The sequence below is a fragment of the Hemiscyllium ocellatum genome, chromosome 42 (genome assembly GCF_020745735.1).
Source record: "Hemiscyllium ocellatum isolate sHemOce1 chromosome 42, sHemOce1.pat.X.cur, whole genome shotgun sequence".
Taxonomy (NCBI): domain Eukaryota; kingdom Metazoa; phylum Chordata; class Chondrichthyes; order Orectolobiformes; family Hemiscylliidae; genus Hemiscyllium; species Hemiscyllium ocellatum.
The window spans coordinates 28,146,720-28,167,603 of record NC_083442.1 but is presented as its reverse complement, the minus strand read 5'-3'; the positions used below and the strand labels follow the sequence as shown (position 1 = coordinate 28,167,603).

The following is a 20,884-nucleotide window of genomic DNA, read 5'->3' as shown; positions in this document are numbered from 1 at the left end:
GGAGGCGTCCAGTCTCCCCAATGTAGAGGAGACCACATCGGGAGCAACGGATACAATCAATGATATTGGTGGATGTACAGGTAAAATTTTGATGGATGTGTAAGGCTCCTTTAGGGCCTTGGATGGCGGTGTAGGCACAGGATTTGCAATTCCTGTGGTACAGGGGAAGGTGCCAGGATGGGAGGTTGGGTTGTAGGGGGGCGTGGACCTGACCAGGTAGTCACGGAGGCAACGGTCTTTGCGGAAGGCAGAAAGGGGTGGGGAAGGAAATATATCCCTGGTGGTGGGGTCTGTTTGGAGGTGGCGGAAATGTCAGTGGATGATTTGGTTTATGTGAAGGTTGGTAGGGTGGAAAGTGAGCACCAGGGGCGTTCTGTCCTTGTTACGGTTGGAGGGGAGGGGTCTGAGGGCAGAGGTGTGGGATGTGGACGAGATCGAGATGCGTTGGAGAGCATCTTTAAACACGTGGGAAGGGAAATTGCAGTCTCTAAAGAAGGAGGCCACCTGGTGTGTTCTGTGGTGGAGGCAAGTGAAAGCAAAAAGTTCAACTGGCTGAGGAGGTCTAGACAAAGTGGACACTAACAAAACGTGCCTCTTCTCAGCTCTCTGTGTTTCTCTTCAGAGAGTGCAGCAGAGACTGCCATGCCAGAATGGGGAATTCTGTGCCTGATCTGGCAATACTTAACACGTGTTGACCATCACAGTGTAACTATTATCTACTCAGATGATATTACTACAGATTACAGGTTAATCATTTGATTTAATTAGAAATAATATCAGCAGCAGTTTTGCCTACTCTTGTTCCTACGTCACAAACACTTCTCACTTTCTTGTTCTTTGCCTTCATACTCTTGATCCCCTTATCCATTACCTTTTACGTTGATTGAATCGAACGTTTAATTAATTTCCCTTCTTTATTCTTCATTCTTCCTGAAACCTATTGTTCACTTCCAAAGTATGATCCGAATGAAACCTTTTTGTTAAACGTTAAACGTGATTTTCAGACATTGTTTGTTTTCTAATAAAGGGTAACACACCCACTCTGTCATAACCCAACTTTAACCCTTTTTACGGCTTACCCTTCTGCATAATTCCAACATTTCCTTGTTTTTATTTCAACATTGTGAGTTTGAAATCTGTTGGCCGATTTAAACTAACCCAATCTGTTGCAGCCTGATCCATCTTTAGGTGTGACTGTATACGCTAAATGCCATGGAAGATGCATCAGTCCACATAGCTCCCTGCCTCCCTCCCCCTGCAACCTCGTTCCCTAAACCCAGCAGCTCCCAGGACAAATAAATTCATCCACGGTTCTGGAAGGGTTAATTTTTGCAAGAAGAATTCTCTGAAAAATCATAAATAACTGTTATTAAAAGAAAACTCCTGCAAGCTGTGCAACGGTTGAAGCATTAAATAAGGCTGTTATGTATTTGACTTTGATTGTTATACAGATCAATGACAGGAAGACAAATGTGAAACTGTCTCCATGATGAGAGTTGGAATAATAGCCTCCTGGCAAAGTGATCAGGCACTTAGTCTACACCTGGTCTCAGCTGCAGCCCCAGCCCAGGGAGACATATCATTCTATTCTAGCTGTTTGATATTTCCATATTACACCTTGAAATAGTGCTTCTGGTGAGCAAGACGTCTTGGTGACTTGGTCAATATTTATGCGTCAAATTAACTTCCCAAAAACAGATGATCTGATTGCTATCACGATGTTTCTGGAAGTTTACTGCCCGCTGCACTTCTTACATTAAAAAAGTAATTACACTTCAAAAACACTTCACTGACATCAAGTACTCTGGCCAGGACAATAAGAAACTACAGAGGGTTGTGTACACATCCAGACCATCACGGAAGCCAACCTCCCATCCATGGACTCCAACTACACTTTTCATTGCAGTGGAAAGGCTGCCAATATCATCAAACACCCCTCCCACCTCAGTAATACTCTCTTCCAACCTCTTCTGTAAGGCAGAAGATACAGAAGCTTACACACTAACTGGTTCAAGAACAGCTTCTTCTCCCTGTTGTTAGAATGCTGAATGGACCTCTCTAATTTCAAATCTAATGTCAATCTCGCTTTAGTGCACCGTAAGCTTGTGTGCCTCACTCTGTCTAAACAATCTGTATGTCCTTGTTTGTTATGATCTGTCTGTACAGCTTGCAAAACAAAACCTTTCACTGTACTTAGGTACATATGACAACAAAAAATTAAATCAAGTCAAATCAAATCAAAGAATTTATGAATATAAATCTTTATCTTCACTCGCTGTCCATTGGCTTATTTTCTTCACCAATTTGGTATTTTTGATGGCTGTTCCATGTTCTTCTCCATTCCTCCGCCCAGTAGTCCTTTTGTATTGTCTTCACCAGTCTGCAGCTGCTGGGTCCTAGAATTCTCTCTCTTTGGTCGTTCATCCTGTTACTTCCTTTTTGGTTCCATGTCAAATTTTGTTAGATGATGGTCCTGGGAAGCAAATTGGGATGTTCTATGACAACACAAGATTGCATTTATCTATTAATGTTAACACATTTGAACCTCCCAAGGCACTTTAAGGCAGCAAGCTAAACAGAAAAAGCCGATTGAACCTCTCCCTACACAGCTCAAATCCTTCAACCCAGACAACATCCCTGTAAATCTTTTCTGAATCCTTTCAAGTTTCACAACATCTTTCTGATAGGAGGGAGACCAAAATTGCACACAATATTCCAAAAGTGGCCTAACGAATATCCTGTACAGCTGCAACATGACCTCCCAATTCCCATACTCAGTACACTGGCCAATAAAGGAAAGCATACCAAACGCTTTCTTCACTATCGTATCTATGTATGACTCCACTTTTAAGGAACTACGAACCTGCACTCCAAGGATATTCAGCAACATTTCCCAGGACAATACCATAGAGTGTGTAAGTCCTGCCCTGATTTACTTTCCCAAAATGCAGCACCTCACATTTATCTAAATAAAACTCCAGCTATCACTCCTCAGCTCATTGGTCCACCTGATCAAGATCCCATTGCTGTACATCTCTACGACTCTATGATTCTATGACAAAGGCACTACATTATTCTAAATTGTTCTCTCAAAATGATTAGCATCATTGATTGATTCACATTTTCTGTTCATCACTATATTTCTTTCTACAATTAAATACTAATTTTTGACTGAAGCCACTCACCTTTCACAAACAATTCAAGCGTCACTTGCAAAGACATTCATTTAAAACTACAAGTCTTACATTTTACATGAGATTATCCTTATCTTATAGATATCCTATCCACTGCCTTACTCAGTTAAGATGTGAAGGTGAATTTTACATTCAATTGCTCAGGCACAAACCTTTAAATCAGCTGGCTTTTATCTTTTTTTTCTTGGGAGACCTGCTCCATACTTTCTAAAGTAATCAACTTGTACAATGTTCAATGTTTGTCAGTCATTCATACTCTTTGAAACCACAGGTAATGGTTACCATTGGTGAACATTTTCAGTGTGTAACTCGATGGAAGTCTGTCTGTAGATGTTGTATTTGGAGACAATGGGTTTTGATCAATTTTGTACGTTTTTAGTCACCTTCCAGGATGTCAGAGCAGAAATCCGCCTCAAGGTGAAAAGCCAAGATCCCCATCTGTAGTAGTGCATAGTATCAATGATTGAAAAAAGTTGATCGCAAAGTTAATCAACTCCAATTAATTCCAGTCCCTCATATTTGACCATAGCTCTGCACAATTCCAACACCTATACTTCCAATATTTTTCAGTCATTCTATTTTGCCCTGTTAGAAGAAGCATATTATTAAACTAAGAGGGTTCAGAAAAGATCAATCAGGATGTTGGCGGGTTTGGGGTTTGGAGGGTTTGAGTTCTAAGGAGGGGCTGGATAGGCTGGGACTTTTTTCCCTGGAGCATAGAAGGTTGAAGGGTGACCTTATCAAGATTTGTAAAATAATGAGGAGTTTAGATAAGGTGAATGACTGGTTCTTTTCCCTAGGGTGATGGATTTCAAGAAGAGGGGGCATATTTTTAAGGTGAGAGGAGAAAGATTGTTCTTTTAAAATAATTAGCTTCATCGATTGATTCACATTTTCTGTTCCCCACTATATTTCTTTCTACAATTTAATATTTTTTTACTGAAGCCACTAAGCTTTCACAAACAATTCAAGTGAAGAAATGAGGTGCAACTTTTTTTTAAAACACACAGAGAGGTTCGTGTGTGGAATGAACTTCCATAGGAAATGGTGGATGTGGGTACAATTACAACATTTAAAAGACATTTGGATAAGTACATGAGTAAGAAATGTTTGGAGGGATATGGGCCAAGCGCAGTCAGATGGGACTAGTTTAGTTTGGGATTTTGGCTGGTAATGACTGGTTGGACCATGCTGGATGACTGTATGACTCTTATGTATTATCGAAATTTCCACATCACCTCTGTTTTGAAAGTTCCTTTAAAACTGTGTCCTCTGATTCCTGACAGGTCTGAATCAAAAACATATGCAGTGATGTGGGGGAGAAAAAAGCAGGGTCATAGGACTATTTAGAGAGCATTATCAAAGAGCCAACACAGACTGAATTGACTAAATGGCCTCCTTCAGTGTTAAATCATTCTATGATTCTCCCAGTCACTATACTTCAAAGAGTTGGTTGGCTTTAAAGTGCTATTAGGACATCCTGAAGGTTTACAAAAACATCCTATATAAATGCAAGTTCCTTCTCCAACTTCAGGGATATAAACAGTTATAAAATGACTAAATTATGGGGAAATTACTATGCCAAGATGCTGTGATTACACAAAACACAAGTGGGTCATAAACATCACCTGAATCATAAAACAAATGCATCTTGTAACACACTGTTTTTCATTGTTATTTTGACAGGACAATGGAACATTGTTTAAGGCAACAGGTCAAAGGAAGAATCAAATCATTTTATAGTTAGATACACACAAAGCAGCTTGATTTTCCAACATCGAATAAATCATCGTCAACAGCACTGGAATAAGAACTGTAATATGAGATAAGAATATTTTGAAACAATGTCCAGGGATAAATTCTTTCCTTTGTTTCCATTGATATAATTAGCCAATTTTTCAAAATTTAACTTTATCGAATGCTTAAAGAAGCACAAGCAACTGGTTATCTCCCACCAAGGCCTGACAGCTACAATTATTTTTGTGTGGTCTTTTTTTTCTAAACAATTGACTATAAGAAGTGGATGCCCCTGGCAAGACCGCACTTATTGTCCATTCCTGATTACCCTTGAGAAACTTGTGGTGAGCATTGCTTCTTGAATTGCTTCCACCTCTGTGCTGAAGGTGCTCCCTAATCCTGTCAGTGAAGAAGTCCCAGGATTTCGACATACCGGCTGTGATAGAATGACAATTTGGCTCCAAATCAGAATAATGTCCAAATTGAAGGGGGAACTTGGAGGTGGTGGGGTTTCCATTCATCTGCTGCCCTTGTCCTTTAGGATGGTATCGATTGTGGACTGTTGATGTAACCTTCACAAATTGCACCAGTGCAGCAACACACTGCACCTAGGGACTCGGAGAAAGTGACGACTGCAGATACTGGAGATCAGAGTCGAAAAGTGTGTGCTGGAAAAGCACAGCAGGCCAGGCAGCATCCGAGGAACAGGAGAGTCGACGTTTCAGACATAGGCCCTTCAGCAGAACAATGCTAAACTGCCCTGTGAATTGTGCTGGGACCCATGGTATTTCCTTTATCCAGTTCACTCAGCATTTCTTGATATCATATGGAGTGAATCAAATTGGCTGAAGATGGGCATTTTTGATGATGGTGACCTTAGGAGGAGGATGAGACACAATGTCCACTCAGCACTTCTGGCAGAAGACAGTTGCAAATGATTTAGCTTTGGCTTTGGCACTGATGTTCAGGGCTGTGCCATCATTGAGAATGAGATCTTTCATTGTCTCCAGCTCCCAGTCTCTGCATTCTTTGATTGAGTGGCACAGTGGCACAGTGGTTAGCACTGCTGCCTCACAGCGCCAGAGACCCAGGTTCAATTCCAGCCTCAGGCAACTGTCTGGAGTTTGCACATTCTCCCCATGTCTACATGGGTTTCCTCCGGGTGCTCTGGTTTCCACAGCAGGATAGGTGAATTGGCCATGTTAAGTTGCCTGTAGTGTTAGGTGAAGGGGTAAATGTAGAGGAATAGGTCTGGGTAGGTCGCTCTTCGGAGTGTTGGTGTGGACTTGTTGGGCTGAAGGGCCTGTTTCCACACTATAAGTAATCTAATCTAATTCAAGTCTGTTGTACATCACTCTTCTTCAGCCACTGAGACCTTCCACTGTGAATTCCATATTCACTGGCAATTGTCTGTGTAGGGTTTATGTATTCTCTGGACCTCACCACCATCAGCATCCTTTGGCCTGAATATAACTGGACTAACAATATAAAAAGTCTTGCTACAACTGAAGATCAGTGTTTGCACATTCTCCCCGTGTTTGCGTGACTTTCCTCTGGGTGCTCCTGTTTTCTCCCACAGTACAAAGCTGTGCAGGTTAGGTGGATTGGCTGTGCTAAATTGCCCAGAATGTTCAGGGATGTGTGGGTTAGGTGCATTAATCAGGGGGAAATGTAAAGTAATAGGGTAGAGGAATGGGTCAGGGTGGGATACTCTTCAGAGGATCGGTGTGGATTTGCTGGGCCTAATGGCCTGCTTCCTCGCTGTAGGGATTCCATGATTCCGAAATATATAGTGTGATCAATGCAATTCAAAGACAAATATATGCTTCTAAAATGAGATTACAAATAGTATTCTTAACAAGAGCATTCCATTACATTTACAGCCTAAAGAGTACAAGCTAGTCACCATCTGATTAAATCTGTAAACTGGTGAGATCAATTACCTGGTTTTGGCAATAGAAAACAATAGTCTTTAAAGGACAGACACAATTAATAGCTGAAAGCCTCATATCCAATGCATTTATCCAATCACAGCAATACCCATATATGGTCTACCAAGGAAGTACAACTAATCGTTCCTTTAACCTCGTCAAAGATCCAAAGTTGTTTCACAGGCATATTATAAACTAAAATGTGACACTAAACCAAATGAAATCAGATGGGTCAATAGGGTAAATTTTAAAGAGCCTTTTAAAGGAGGTTAGACAGAGCAGGAGAAGACTGGGGAGTGAGCTTAGACCTATGTAATTGACAATGTATTTATCAGCTGGTTTGATACTTATCCACTTTTCCTACACAATTCAGTTGTATTAGAAAAATGACAAATAATTTGCAAAGCTTTTTGCCTTTATGATTGACTCCAGCAACATTCCCAAACTGACTGGTCCATATGCTGATCCAGACCTTTTAGAAATGTAGTTAGTAAATACTTACAATGATCTGACAGTCATTAATATTATTGAAAAGCTCAAAGTTTTACATCTTGCACTCATCAGGAAAAGCAGTCTTATAGAACATAAAACAGCCCTTCAGCCCATGATATTGTACTGAGCATTTATCTTAATCTAAGATCAACCTAACCTACACACTCCTCAATTTATTGCCGTCCATGTGCTTGTCCAGCAATTGCTTAAATGTCTCTGACTCTACTACCACCACTGGCAGAGCATTCCGTGCACCCAACACTTTCTGCGTAAAGACCTACCTCTGACAACTCTCCTATACCTTCCTCCAATCACCTTAAAATTATGACCCCTCATGACAGCCAGTTCTGCCCTGGGGAAAAGTCTCTGGCTATCTACTCTATCAATGCCTCTCATTACCTTGTACACCTCTATCAAGTCACCACTCTTCCTTCTTCTCTCCAGTGTGAAAAGCCCCAGCTCTCTTTGTAAGACAAGCCCTACAATCGAGGCAGCATCCTGGCAAATCTCCTCTGCACCCTCTCTAAAGCATCTACAACCTTCCCATAATGAATCGGCCAGAACTGGATTCAAAGTGTGGAACTAACTAGAGTTTTATAGAGCCGCAGCAAAACCTCGTGGCTCTTAAACTCAATCCTCTCATTAATAAAAGCCAAAACACCATATGCCTTCTTAACAACCCTATCAACTTGGGTGGCAACTTTGAGGGATTTATATGCATGGACCCCAAGATCCCGCTGTTCCTCCACACTGCCAAGAATCCTGTCTTTAACTGTGTATTCAAATTCAACCTTGCAAAATGAATCACTTCTCACTTATCAAGGTTGAACTCCATCTGCCACTTCTCAGCCCAGCTCTGCATCCTGTCAATGTCATGTTTTAGCCTGCAACAAACCTCCACACTATCTACAATACCACTAATATTTGTGTTATCAGCACACTTACTAACCCACTCTTCCAGTTCTTCATTCTCTTCCAAAGTATCTCCACATTAACCAAGTAAGATCACACATCTTTGGTAGAAGAATAAAACATTCTAAACTTCAAATTTCTTATGAATGTATAGCTACATAAATGTACATTTTAAACAGCCATAATTATTCAGGAGGAAAGAGATGCTGCAAAGTCAGCTCTGATTGGCTGAGGGATGGAATAATACAGCTGTCTTGATGGCTGCAAGAAGAAAATGTGCCTTTCTCTTCAACAATGTTTAAAAACAGTTACATTTGTGCTATTGGCACTGTAATAACAAAGAATTTTAGAGTCATAGAGTCATAAAGATGTACAGCACAGAAACAGATCCTTCAGTCCAACTCGTCCATGCTGACCAGATATCCCAATCTAATCTAAGTCCCATTTGCCAGCACTTGGCCCATAGCCTTCGAAAAACTTCCTATTCATGTACCCATCCAGATGCCCTTTAAATGTTGCAATTGTACCGGCCTACACCACTTCCTCTGCCAGTTCATTCATGTTTCACAACATCCTTCTGATAGGAAGGAAAGTAGAATTGCACACAATATTCCAAAAATGGCCTAACCAGCTGCAACATTACTTCCCAACTCCTATACTCAATACTCTGGTCAATAATCTTTAATTGGAATTTCTGGACTCAGACTGATTTGTCTCCTCTCTTTAAAAATACATCAATCTGGTGCATGTATGGAATGAGATTCCAGAGGAAGTGGTGGAGGTGTGTACAATTGCAACATTTAAAATACATTTTGACAGGTACATGGATAGGAAAGGTTTAAGAGGGATATGGGCCAAATGCTGGCAAATGAGACTAGTTCAGCTTCGGAAACATGGACAGAATGAATGAGTTAGGCTGAAAGATCTGTTTCTATACTGTGTGACTATGAATCTACGCTGAGTCAACACTGGAAAGTGGCTTAGGACACAGATTCTGTGAGACGATACCAGTCACTGCCACTTTAAGTATTGCGTTTTATGTCAATTGTTTTCAAGCCAATTTTCTATTTGATTGGCCACCTCCTCAGTTATTCCATGAATTTTCACACTTGTAAGCAGTCTAGCTCTGATACCTAAAGAAAATCACAATGTACAGTACAAAGTTCATATTTTTCAATGCTAACTTGGTTGCTTAATTAAAAATGCCACTGCGTATTGTTTCCATTCCTAAATCCATCTCAACCTGTACTTCATTCAGTTATAGATTTTTTTTAATTCAAGTAAATTGTTACAAACTACTTGAAGAACAAACTCTAGTATCTTCCCACTGTGCAATTTTAAATAATGGCAATAGACTTCAAAATGTACTAGCATCTACAATGTGCTAATGAAAAAATGCTAACACTTTGTTATAATACAAGGAAGTTCTATCAGCTGTACTGCAGACAGAAGCAAACTTTTTTCAATTAAGGAGGAAGTTATTGTGAGCTAGTGATGCAAGAATGTTGAAAGCTGTAACACCAGTAAGATGGAAAATGGACATCGAGTATTTGTAAAAACATAAATTAATGATCTAGAGAACAAAAATGTCTATTTATATGGCACCAGTTTTGATCTTAGGATGTCCGGGAGTGGCTTTAACCAGTGTGATGTTTTTCAAAACGTAGTCATTGCTATAATATGTTAACTGTTTTTGACCCACTAAATGTGATATGGCCAATGTGATAATGAATCCTGATGAAGGGCTTATGCCCGAAACGTCGAATTTCCTGTTCCTTGGATGCTGCCTGACCTGCTGCACTTTAACCAGCAACACATTTTCAGCAATGTGATAATGACCTAATTTAGGGATAAATATTGGCCTCCTCAGCATCTCCATGGCTCAGCTTTGAATTATGGTGTTGGATATTTTGTATTTTTTGAAGACAGTTATCCAAAGAAAAAGTACAGAACAGAACTCCCAACTATGCCCTCATACAATACAGACAGCTTTTGCATTTGGGGTGGCAATTTCTGGATCCAGAGGACAAAAATGAAATGCACAGAGAACCACTGTTGCATTCAGATAGCCAGCCTTAACTGAGGCCAGATTCCAACCTGAACAGTGCCAAATTTTCTACTTTTCATTTTCACACATGACAACATAGAAAGCTTAGCATTAGTACCTCACACAGGTGTACATACTTCATCTTCATTCCTCTTGTAGCACAGTGCTAATGTCCCTATCCCTGGACTGTGAGGCCTTGATTCAAGTCCCACTTAGAATTAGAATCCCAACAAGTCCACACTGACCCTCCAAAGAGTATCACACCCAGTCCCATTCCCCAGCATTTACCCCTGACTCATGCACTTGACCTATACATCCTTGACCACTATGGACAACTTAGCACAGCCAATTCACCTAACCTGCACATCTTTGGATTGTGGGAGGAAACCGGAGCACCCGGAGGAAACCCAAGGCTGGAATTGAACTTGGGACCCTGGAGTTGTGAGGCAGCAGTGCTAACCACTGAGCCACCATATCGCCCTTGACACAGAGGAATGCAATAACATCTCTGAACAGGTTGATTAAGAAATATGGGTTAATTTACAAAAAACTTGCATGCAAAAAGACAATGTTCCGTTCCTGACCAGGCCAAAATAAGCTGTTCCCTCAAATTAAAGCACTAACTTTGGATAAATACAAGAGATTGCAGATTGAATACTAAACATTCTATCTGACCAAATAAAAACCGAGAGAACTACAGATCGTAGAAATCAGAAACAAAAACAGAAATTGCTGGAAAAGCTCAGAAAGTCTGATAGCATCAGTGGAGAGAAATCAGAGTTAACTGGACCCAAAATCTTAACTCTGATTTCTCTCCACAGATGCTGCCAGACCTACTGAGCTTTTGCAACACGTTCTGTTGGTGATTCTATCTGACCAGTTTTCAGTGTGGGTAAGCAGACTGTGGATCTAAACTCTAAAGATTGTTTTTTTCAAGAGTGTATGTTTGGTTTATATACCAGGAACTAGAATTCACTTTCCCATGACATACAATATTAAACCCAGCCAGTGCAATGCAGTATCAGATTTGTGAGCCTTGGAGCAGCTGAATTAAAGATCATCCCACCAACTAAAATGAGCTGTTTACTGTTGTCAAACTAGAAACTGCTGAAAAAGATCTTGAAGAAACGTCACTTAATCCAAAAAGATAACTCTGCTTTCCCTTCACAGACTGGTTGCCAGACCTGTTGAGCTTTTCCAGCAATTTCTGTTTTTGTTTCTGATTTTCACATACTGTAGCTCTTTGTTTTATTTTCAGATAACAGTTGTGTTAAGTGTTGGAAACTGCTCTTTTTGGGGATTCAGCTTTAAGGTTATAAAAATGGTCATGCTTTTTTCTAAAAATGGCATTCTTAGTTTTATGAAAATTATGAAATGAAAGCACAGAATCATTAGATTTGCATAGAAAGCTTCAGAATGAACACAATCATGTTACCACAGGTGAGGACAGAATCTGGTATGGTCGCTTAGTTATTACATCTAATCAGATCTTAGAATAGAATCATTATTCTGATGTTATTACTCTGATATTATTCTGAAGTGTGTTGTAGGGTTATAAGACAGTGCTATTTTCTGGGTCTGTAGATTGAAAGAAGCAAAAATGGCCTTTAGTAGAGTGATAAGCTCTTCTTGTTGAATGTGGGAGTTTAGGGAGAATTTATCGGTTAACTGAGGATTATATCTGCAATAAATGCCGTTAGTTGCGAATCCAATTGGATGTGAACTTCTCAGCCCTCCTTTTCTTTGTCGGTTTCTCGCCACCTGACAGTGACATCTGTGGCTCATTTGGTAGAACTCTCATTTTGGTCAAATAGTTGTGGGATCATGTCCCATGCCAAGAATTGAACACAAGTATCACAGCTGACACTTCAGTGCTGCATACTGAGCATACACTACACTGTCAGAGAGGCTATCTTTCGGAGGGAATACTAAACCAAGAAACTGTCCACATTCCCATTTGGACATAGTGGCAGTAGACTCCTTGTTCAATCATGTCCAATGAACATGAACATATAATCCAAGATGGAGGACGGGAAAAATTTCTGGCTGTAACAGCTGCTCCTTTTTTGAGGTATTTTAGGTGTTGGAGGTGATTTCCTCAAATTCCAGGAGCAGCAATTACTGTTTTATATGCTGTTGCATTGTTTTAGAACTCTGGAGGGAAAAAAAAGTCAAAACAACAGCAGTTTTAAAAGGGAGAAGAACAGACAAAGGAAGCACATGGTGAGGTCAGTGCAGGAGAGAAAGAGAGAGAGAAATAAACCCACACTGCTAACTGACAGAGCAGTGAACCTGCGCAGTTACCGCCTTTGCTGTTTGAATTCATGGATCGCTGGATATCGGATGCGTCTGGGAAAATTAGCAAACAGTGAAATTTTCAACTAATCTTGGAGGAACCTGTTTGGGAGAGGTCACAACAGAGAAACAGGTAAGTGGATATTTTAAGTGTGGCCTTACAATAAGTTTGCAGTAATGTGTAGAGTAGGTTCTTTCTTGATTATATGTTTTGTTGAGCAATGCCTCTTGATTAAACTTAAAATATAAGCCAGAAGTATTAATTTAACCTGGAGAAGTGTGTTGTAGAGATATAAGACCGTGCTATTTTCTGGGTCTGTAGACTGAAAGACGCAAAAATGGCCTTTAGTAGAGTGATAAGCTCTTATTGTTGGATGTGGGAGTTTAGGGAAAGTTTATCGGTTAACTGAGGATTATATCTGCAATAAAAGCTGTTAGTTGCGAATCCTATTGGATCAAATGGATCATAGAGAGACAGTCAGAGACAATGAGGAATTTACAAGAGCAAGGGGATGTGATGCATGGCAATTAAAGAAGGGGGAATGTCTCAGTTACAGTCACATAAATGGGTTAACTCCAGGAAAGGTAAGTGAGATAGGCAGGTAGTGCAGGGAACTTCAAAAGCTAACCCCATTTCAAACAAGTATGTTTTTTTGGAAAATGTAGGCGGTGATGGATTCTCAGGGGAATGTAGCTCATACAGCTATGTTTCTGGCAATGATGTAAAGTATTGAGGGGTATGTCGGGTTCCAAGAGATCAATTGTATTAGGGGACTCTCTAGTCTGAGGTACAGACAAATGTTTTTGTGGCCAGCAGTAATAAATCAGAATGGTGTGTTGCTTCCCTGGTGCCAGGATCAAGGATGTCTCAGAGAGGGTGCAGAATGTTCTCAAGTGGGAGAGGGCCAGCAGGAAGTCATTGTACACATTGGAATCAATGACATAGGAAGGGAAAAGGTTGAGATTCTGAATGGAGATTATAAAGAGTTAGGCAGGAAGTTAAAAAGGAGGTCCTCAAGAGTAGTAATATCTGGATTACTCCCGGTACAGGAATAGAAGGATAGAGCAGATGAATGCATGGCTGAGGAGCTGGGAGAAGGATTCACATTTTTGGATCATGGGAAGCTCTTTTGGGGTAGAAGTGACCTGTACAAGAAGGACGGATTGCACCTAAATTGGAAGGGGACTAATATGCTAGAAGGGAGATTTGCTAGAGCTGCTCAGGAGGGTTTTAGCTAGTAAGGTGGCGGGGTTGGGGGGGGGGGGGGGGGGGGGTTGAACCCAGGGAGATAGTGAGGAAAGAAATCAATCTGAGATGGGTACAGTTGAGAACAAAGGTGAGTCAAACAGTCAGGGCAGGCAGGAACAAAGCAGAGAACAAGGCAGAACTAATAAATTAAACTGCAGTTATTTCAATGCAATGGGCCCAACAGGGAAGGCAGATGAACTCAGGGCATGGTTAGGAACATGGGACTGGGATTATCATAGCAATTACAGAAACATGGCTCAGGGATGGACAGGACTGGCAGCTTAATGTTCCAGGATACAAATGCTACAGGAAGGACAGAAAAGGAGGCAAGAAAGGAGAGGGAGTGCATTTTTGATAAGGGATAGCATGACAGCTGTACTTAGGGAGGATATTCCCGGAAATACATCCAGGGAAGTTATTTGGGTGAAACTGAGAAATAAGAAAGGGATGATCACCTGATTGGGATTGTATTATAGATCCACTAATAGTTAGAGGGAAATTGAGAAGCAAATTTGTAAGGAGATCTGTTATCTGTAAGAATAATAGGGTAGTTATGGTAGGGAATTTTAACTTTCCAAACATAGACAGGGATTGCCATAGTGTTAAGGATTTAGATGAAGAGGAATTTGTTAAGTATGTACAAGAAAATTTTCTGATTCAGTATGTGGATGTACCTCCTAGAAAAGGTGCAAAACTTGACCTACTCTTGGGAAATAAGGCAGGGCAGGTGACTGAGGTGTCAGAGGGGAGCACTTTGGGGCCAGCAACCATAATTCTATTAGTTTTAAAATTGTGATGGAAAAGGGTAGACCAGATCTAAAAGTTGCAGTTCTAAATTGGAGAAAGGCCAATTTTGACGGTATTAGGCAAGAACTTTCAAAAGCTGATTGAGGGTGGATGTTCGCAGGTAAAGTGACGGTTGGAAAATGGGAAGCCTTCAGAAATGAGATAACGAGAGTCCAGAGAAAGTACATTCTTGTTAGGGTGAAAGGAAAGGCTGGTAGGTATAGGGAATATTGGATGACTAAAGAAATTGAGGGATTGGTTAAGAAAAAGAAGAAAGCATATGTCAGGTATAGATAGGATAGATCAAGTGAATCCTTAGAAGAGTATTAAGACAGTAGGAGTATATTTAGAGAGAAATCAGGAGGGCAAAAAGGGGACATGAGATAGTTTTGGCAAATAGAGTTAAGGAGAATCCAAAGAGTTTTTACAAATACAATAAGCACAAAAGGGTAACTAGGGAGAGAATAGGGCCCCTTAAAGATTGGCAAGGCGGCCTTTGTGTGGAGCAGCAGACATGGGGCAGATACTAAATGAGTATTTTGCATCAGTATTTACTGTGAAAAAGGACATGGAAGTATAGAATGTAGGGAAATAGATGGTGACATCTTGCAAAATGTCCATATTACAGAGGAGGAAGTGCTGGATGTCTTGAAATGCATAAAAGCAAATACATCCCCAGGTCCTGATCAGGTGTACCCTAGAACTCTGTGGGAAGCTAGGGAAGTGATTGCTGGGCCTTTTACTGAGATATTTGTATCATCTAAAGTCACAGGTGAGGTGCCAGAAGACTGGAAGTTGGCTAACGTGGTGCCACTATTTAAGAAAGATGGTAAGGACAAGCCAGAGAACTATAGACCAGTGAGCCTGACATTGGTGGTGGGCAAGCTGTTGGAGGGAATCCTGAGGGACAGGATGTACATGTATTTGGAAAGGCAAGGACTGATTAGGGATAGTCAACATGGCTTTGTGCGTGGGAAGGGATAGTCAACATGGCTTTGTGCGTGGGAAATCATGTCTCACAAATTTGATTGAATTTTTTGAAGAAGTAACAAAGACGATTGATGAGGGCAGAGGGGTAGATGTAATCTACATGGACTTCAGTAAGACGTTTGACAAGGTTCTCCATGGGAGGCTGGTTAGCAAGGTTACATCTCATGGAATACAGGGAGACTTTGTGGGCGGCACGGTGGCACAGTGGTTAGCACTGCTGCCTCACAGCACCTGTAGACCCGGGTTCAATTCCCGACTCAGGTGACTGACTGTGTGGAGTTTGCACGTTCTCCCCGTGTCTGCGTGGGTTTCCTCCGGGTGCTCCGGTTTCCTCCCACAGTCCAAAGATGTGCAGGTCAGGTGAATTGGCCAAGCTAAATTGCCCGTAGTGTTAGGTAAGGGGTAAATGTAGGGGTATGGGTGGGTTGCGCTTCGGCGGGTCGGTGTGGACTTGTTGGGCCGAAGGGCCTGTTTCCACACTGTAAGTCTAATCTAAAAAAAAACTAGCCATTTGGATACAGAACTGGCTCAAAGGTAGAAGACAGAGGGTGGTGGTGGAGGGTTGTTTTCCAGACCAGAGGCCTGTGTCCACTGGAGTACCACAAAGATTGATGCTGGGTCCACTGCTTTTTGTCACTTATTTAAACGTTTTGGATATAAGCATAAGAGATATAGTTAATAAGTTTGCAGTTGACACCAAAATTGGAGGTGTAGTGGACAACGAAGAAGGTTTAGGATATCTGGTCAGCATGGACGAGTTGGACGAGAGGTCTGTTTCCATGCTGTACATCTCTATGACTCTACGACTCATTGTAACCTACAAAATATTTCAATCGATAGAGAGCAATAGATGCAGTTAAGATGTCTCTCATGTTTGCCAACCTGCCAACAGGGGACATCATTTGAAACAGAAACAAAAAGTGCTGGAGAAATTCTGTAGGTTTGGCAGCATCTGTGGAGAGAACGCAGAGTTAATCTTTCGAGTCCAGTGACCCTTCTCAATAATTTCACAGGGAGAAGGTCACTTAGTACAGAGAAGAAAATATTTTTTTTTTTAACTTGGACAGTTGTGAAACTTTGGAAAAACCAAAAGAACTGCAGATGCTAGAAAAAGTTCTGAGGAAAGGTCAGGGAATCTGAAACGTTAACTCTGATTTCTCTCCACAAATGCTGCCAGACCCACTGAGCTTTTCTTAGCAGTTTCTGTTTTTGTTTGTGAAACGTTGCAATTGTCTACCACGGATTGTTCTGGAAACTCAGTCACTGAGTATGTTTAGAGATTGGTATTTAGAAATCTGACAATGACAAGATACATTGAATGGTGGAACAGGCTTAACAGGAGGAATCACCTATTTCTGGGAAGTTAAAAATCACACAACACCAGGTTATAGTCCAACAGGTTTAATTGGAAGCACTAGCTTTCGGAGCGACGCTCCTTCATCAGGTGGTTAACCTCCTGATGAAGGAGCAGCGCTCTGAAAGTTAGTGCTTCCAATTAAACCTGTTGGACTATAGTCTGGGGCTGTGTGATTTTTAACTTTGTACACCCCAGTCCAACACCGCCATCTCCAAATCATGACTACTTCTGGGAGGCACTGTGGCTTAGTGGTTAGCACTGCTGCCTCACAGAGCCAGAGATCCAGTTTGATTCCACCCTCAGGTGATTGCATGGAGTTCGCACATTCTCCTAATATTGGTGTGGCTTTCCTCCCACAGTCCGGAGATGTGCAGTGTAGATGGACTGACCATGCTAAATTGCTCATAGTGTCCAGGGATGTGCAGGCTTGGTGGACTAGCCATGGAAAATGCAGGGTTACAGGGATGGGGGTAGGTCAGTCTGCACCCGATGAGCAAAATGGCCTGCTTCCACTCTGTAGGGATTCTATGATTCTGCTCCCATCCACGTTTCCTTTCTCCCTCAAAAAATGAGGACACTAGCAGGTGAAAAGGTAGCTTCATCAGGGTTAGGCCCAGCGTCATTTGATTATATACTGACTGAACACACCAAAACCGGGCCATTTGGCAAGTTTTACACATCATTAACTTGAACTTCACTCAGCGGCTTCCTTCAATGTGATTCTAATCTGCTCTTTGCACTTCTTTAGTATTCCTGTTTATAGTGTTTTGAAATTGATTTCGCACAATAGAACATTATCTTATCAGCACAAAAAGTCAAATGTTTTATTTGGGTCCAGATATTGCTCTGCAACAGCATTTTGACTTTAAAAGAGTAACATTTCCCAAGGGGCACTTCATAGAAACTGCTCGAATGCAAAATTTGACAGCATATCACAATGACGTGATCTGTCCCTTGAAAGTTCTTTAAAAATGTCAAAGGCTGCACCTACAGAAAAGATAAACCGAGAGAACAGTCGATGCTGTAAATCAGAGGGGGAAAAAATGCTGACAAAACTCAACAGGTCTGGCAGCATCTGTGCAGAGACATCAGACTTAATGTTTCAGGCCCGGTGACCCTTCCTTAGAACAGTCACCGGACCCGAAACGTTAACTTTAATTTCTCTGCATAGATGCTGCCAGATCTGCTGTGCTTTTCCAGCAACTTGTTTTTTTTTGTTGGCGGGGAAGGAAGCGTTTGCACCGAATCATGGTTCCCTGACATATAAATTACCTCCTCTTTTGAGTGGTAATTGGTGAGACGGGACGGGTTCAGGTTACAGAACAACCTTGTCAACAATTGTCAATTACCAACTATGGAAAGTACACAATCAACTTTCTATTGTTACGCTATCGCATTTTTAAAATAAAATCATGTATAATACAGGGACTCACGCCAAGATTTGAGATTCTCGATTCCATTACACGCCTGGAATTAAGAAGGAAACACTGTTACAAGATACAATCAACAATAAAGGTCTTTTAGCACCTGCAATAACTATAAGCTGAGATAACTAGCCCCGCCAGATGTGTTGTAGTTTTAATATTGCAACTTCTGGCGGGTTGTAAAGAAGTTGCATTTCGCAAATTATTTTCTAGTCAAAGAGGGAGCTCGGCACATGACTTTGTCATCAAGAATTTTTGGGTTTTAGGAAGCGTGGCCCCATACTTGCGTTGTTTACTTGCGGTCTACCGTAAGCTTATTTACTTCCAAATCTTCAGAAAGAGAGGGAGAGAGAGGACCAGCGGCGTTTGATGTTCTGGTTCCTCCCAATTGCCTTTCGACACAACATACCTGACACACTTGGCTCTGACCGCATTGTTGCTGAACAGGCACATCAAGCCTTTCAAAGGCTGGAGTTTCGCGTGTGAATGAAATTGGTGTGTTTGTCTGTGTGTGGCTTCATCACGCTACACTGAGCATGTCAATGAGACCTGATGATAACACAGTCTGTCCTCGCAAAGGCAGGTTTCAGGGACTTTTTTTAGTCAAAGTAACAAACTCCCGAAAGTAGCTGACAAATTAAGTCTTTATTTTGCTCGAGCTCATTGTTGTTTACATCTGGACCAACGACAAATTGATTGTTGCAAATTTTTCAAATCAGGGATTTGAAAAAAAAATTCAAAATCTAATTTATTCATTAAAATATCTTCACATAGTCACGAAAGCAATTCGGTTTTGCACAGTAGCATGTGAAGAAACAACAAGCATTGGAGTTTGATTCTATCTAACAACAAATCCAATGCATTTCTTACTTGTACAAGACTGTATTTACATATATTTGAGGTGGGGTGGAGGGGGTGTCCAACAACTGAACAGACCCCCATTCAATTTCGGCAGCAAGACCTCAAACAGTGGTGTTTCCCCACTGTGCTTCGGTGGCAGCTGGCCCAAGCTTTAGTATGTCCCTCAGCATGTAGCCCTGGATCTTGGAATATGCCAGTCTGCAACATTCTGTCGAAGTCCATTCCTGGAAGACCATCACATTGCAGGCGATGAAAGAGCATCTTTCACCAAGCTGATGGTACCCTCCAGGCACTCCAGAGAATGTTCAAAGTTTGTGAGAAGATTTGTAGCTCGGGTGCTCGTTGTTGTGGTTCTGTTCACCGAGCTGGGAATTTGTGTTGCAGACGTTTCGTCCCCTGTCTAGGTGACATCCTCAGTGCTTGGGAGCCTCCTGTGAAGCACTTCTGTGATCTTTCCTCCGGCATTTGTAGTGGTTTGAATCTGCCGCTTCTGGTTGTCAGTTCCAGTTGTCCGCTGTAGTGGTTGCTATATTGGGTCCAGGTCGGAAGCGGCAGATTCAAACCACTACAAATGGTGGAGGAAAGATCACAGAAGCACTTCACAGGAGGCTCCCAAGCACTGAGGATGTCACCAAGACAGGGGATGAAACGTCTGTAACACAAATTCCCAGCTCGGCGAACAGAACCACAACTCCAGAGAATGGTTATAATATAGAGGCTATTTGGCCCATTTGTGTGTCTATCTGCAAGACCAACTTGGGCAACCTTACTCTTTCTAGTCATCCTGAATGTTTCTTCTGCCCTCATGAGCTTATCCAATTTCCTTTTGAAAGCTTGAACTGAGTCTGCCTCCACCACACACACAGGCAGTGTGTTCTACATCCTAACCTCTTGCTGCATTTTTGTGAATAGCTTTCTTCTCTCATTTCGCCATGGCATTTTTGCCAATCACCTTAAATGGGCGTCTTCTGGTTCTCAACCCTTCTGCCAATGAATACAATTTCTCCCTATCTTCATTTGTCTTATAGCGTCATAGAGATGTACAGTGTGGAAACTTCATGCTGACCAGATATCCCAACCCAACCTAGTCCCACCTGCCAGCACCCAGCCCATATCTCTCCAAACCCTTCCTATTCATATAATCATCCAAATGCCTCTTAAATGTTGTAATTGTACCAGCCTCCACCACTTCCTCTGGCAGCTCATTCCACATTTGTACCACCCTCTGTGTGAAAGAGTTGCCCCATAGGTCTTTTTTATATCTTTCCCCTCTCACTCTCAACCTATGCCCTCTAGTTCTGGACTCCCCAACCCCAGGGAAAAGACTTTGCCTATTTACCCTATCCATGCCCCTCATAATTTTGTAAACCTCCATAAGGTCACCCCTCAGCCTTCAACGCTCCAGGGAAAACAGCCCCAGCCTGTTCAGCCTCTCCCTGTAGCTCAAATCCTCCAAGCCTGGCAACATCCCGAGCCTTTCCCCTCCGTGACCCCATTTCAAATTTTGAAAATTGTTGTGACCCCCATGGGGAAAACTGAGCAGTAGAGGGCACGGGGAGGAGAAAGGGGGTTGTGGAGAGAGGATCAATGAGACTGGGGTTCAGCTTGT

General features: G+C 41.7%; 1 long non-coding RNA gene across 1 annotated transcript; it reads right to left on the bottom strand.

Moving 5' to 3' along the window:
- Positions 1–2,386: 2,386 nt before the first annotated feature.
- LOC132834821 (uncharacterized) lies at positions 2,387–18,889 on the bottom strand. The gene is made up of 3 exons (XR_009647249.1): positions 18,824–18,889; positions 18,424–18,457; positions 2,387–2,473 (listed from the first exon to the last, which is right to left on the bottom strand). It is a non-coding gene; the product is annotated as an uncharacterized LOC132834821 (long non-coding RNA).
- Between the last annotated feature and the right edge of the window lie 1,995 nt (positions 18,890–20,884).